Raw genomic sequence first — 2,861 nt, forward strand, 5'->3', positions numbered from 1 at the left:
ACTGGTTACTCCATCACCAATGGTTACTGCTGGAGCTGTATCCGCCAGCCACCAGGGATGGGGCTGGAGTGGATGGGGTGCATAAATAATGGTGGAAACCTTTACTACACCCCCTCCCTCAAGAGCCGAACCTCTATCTCCAGAGACACGTCCAACAACCAGTGCTCCCTGCAGCTGAGCTCCGTGACCACCGAGGCCACAGCCGTGTATTACTGTACAAGAGACAGAGTGAGGGGAAGTCAGGGTGAACCCAGACACAAACCTCCCTGATGGGGGCAGCTGGGCTAGTTTGCAGGGGACGCTTAGGACACCAGGGGGTGCTCAGAAACCCAGAGCATGAGGACCGGCTCAGGAACTGGGACCTGGGGGTATATTCTCTAATGATCTGGTTAGTGGTTTTATTCTCCAGGAGTAAACCCCCTCCTCAGGGACACACTGCCTCTCCCCTTTATGCCTTACATTTCCTTTCACACCACCCCTTAGAGGAAGGCACTTACTTCCTCTGCCCCATTGATCAGTCAGAAGGAGTCCTTAGTATTTCCTTTGGTCTCTCCGCCAGGAGACATTGCCATTTTAAGGAGGCCATTGGGGATGCCGTTGGGCAGTGACCAGAGAAACAGTATTGCAGCCTCAGCACCCAACAGCCTTGGCTGTGCTGACAAAGGGGCAGTGTTCTGTCAGCAGCTTCTGTTGGATAAAACACACAAGGGCTTTAATCTCACAGAAAGGAACTTGGTAGAACTGCTCTGTATTTTGAATTTCTAGAGGTTAAGATAATAACAACGTATGAAATGAAAAATACATGAAGTAAGACTAACACTAAAGGTTGAACATAAGTGAAATCAAAGGTGCATAAGGGCCCTGACCGGTCTGGCTCCGTGGATGGAGCATCGCCCTGCGGGCTGGGGGGTCCCTGGTTCAATTCCGGCCAAGGGCATGTACCTTGGTTGCAGGCACATCCCAGTCGGGGGTATGCAGGAGGCAGCTGATAGATATTTCTCTCTCATTGATTTTTCTAACTCTCTATCCCTCTCCCTTCCTCTCTGTGAAAAATCAATAAAATATATTTTTTTTAAAAAGTTGTATAATGGAAGCTTTCCTAAATGGAACACCGAATTAGTTTTCTAAAAAATAGTCAAGGGTCAAGAATATAAGAGACAATAAAACAGTCAAATATGTATACATGTAATTGGAATCCTATAAAGACGAGAGAGGGGGCACCAAGTAAAATGTTTGAAGAAATTATGGCAAACAGTTTCTCTTAACTTGATATAAACTATAAAGAGATCTAAGAACACCAATGTACCCCAAGAAAAATTAAAATAAACAACATTAAATTCAGGCACAATAAAGTCAAACTGGTGAAAAAGATAAAATGCGTAAGGGCAGCAAGGAAAAATCCACACTTGTGTCAAGGAACAAGATTAATAGAAACATTAAAGGTCACATGATAAACTACCAAAGCCAGAAGTCAATGGAGTGATGACTCTAAAGAGCGGAAGGAGCATTGAAGGAACATCAATGTAGAATTCTAAACTAATGAAAATATATGTCAAAACTGGATGAAAATGAAATTGCAAAATATCAAATTTTCTGAGATGCAGCTAGAGCAGTGCTTAGAGGGAAATGTATAGCATTAAATGCTTATGTTAGAAATGAATAAAGATCTATAAAACAATAACGTATGCCTCCACTTTAAAAAAATTGGAAAATGATGAGAACCAATTTGGAGGCATAGGTAAATGCATGTTCTTGCTGCCTCCCACAACCACATGGAATGTACAACTAAAATAGAGAACAACCATCATTCTGGACTAGGGGGATAAAGAAGAAAGCACATCAAGACTGGTAGGAAAAGCAGAGGTGGGGTACACACTACTCCGACACCCACAGGTGGCGTGTTTTTATTTGGGAGAGATATCTCAGCTGTAGAGGCCTCCTGTGAGAACCAAAGGGTCCCAGCCCCACACCAGACCTTGAACCCAGGGTTCCAGAGCTTGAAAGAGAACATAACTTGAGGTTACAAAAACCAGAAATGATTATCTTTTAGTGACATGGAGGAAGCTGGAGACTCAGGCTGTACCTCTTAAAGGGCCAGCACAGGAACATACAGAGTATTGCTTCCTCTGAGCTCCATCCATAAGTGGTGGAATTGGGGGATCCTGGGACATACAGGAAATAACTGAATTGTCTGGCATTATGGCAGAAACTTTGTGTGGCTTTCTCCCAGACAGGGCTGCTCATAGGAGTCATTGTTTCTGTGCTGGAACCTCCCCCATTGCATAGCTGCCTGGTTGCCATATCTGAGGTTCCATCACTGTGGCTCAAGACAATTTGCTCTGTCCTGGTGATTCCCTGAGAACCCAACCCATCCAAACTGCACCCCATCCAAACTGTTAACAGCAGCCTTTCCATTTGAATGGCTTATCCTGGCTCAGGTTTCAGGCTCTCCTAAAATATCTCAAACAAGCATCAGCTAGCATAGCATGTCCCAAAACTATCAATAAGTGGCCCAAGACCCAGCACTAGTGCCAGTCTGCCATGCTTCACAACTTGTACTTGCCTGGGCACTTCCAAGCCCAATACAAGCAGCAGTCATCTGCAGATCCCCCTGTAGTTCCTGCTTGGTGCCTCCATGTAGTGGCTGACTTTTCACCTTCTGGGAGGCCATAGCAGATTACAGCTCTACACATCCAGGAGGAGCTAGAGGAGGACACAGATGAGGAGGGGATGCAAAAGAAGAAAAGAAGAAGAAGAAGAAGAAGAAGAAGAAGAAGAAGAAGAAGAAGAAGAAGAAGAAGAAGAAGAAGAAGAAGAAGAAGAAGAAGAAGAAGAAGAAGAAGACGGAGGAGGAGGAGGAG

The 2,861-nt window shown here is 44.9% G+C and overlaps 1 pseudogene; it reads left to right on the top strand.

Annotated features, from left to right (window-relative positions):
* LOC102756153 overlaps positions 1-2,861 on the top strand; it is a 7,159-nt pseudogene that overhangs the window by 321 nt on the left and 3,977 nt on the right.

The sequence above is a fragment of the Myotis davidii genome, unplaced genomic scaffold, assembly GCF_000327345.1.
Source record: "Myotis davidii unplaced genomic scaffold, ASM32734v1 scaffold6530, whole genome shotgun sequence".
In the NCBI taxonomy this organism is placed as follows: Eukaryota; Metazoa; Chordata; class Mammalia; order Chiroptera; family Vespertilionidae; genus Myotis; species Myotis davidii.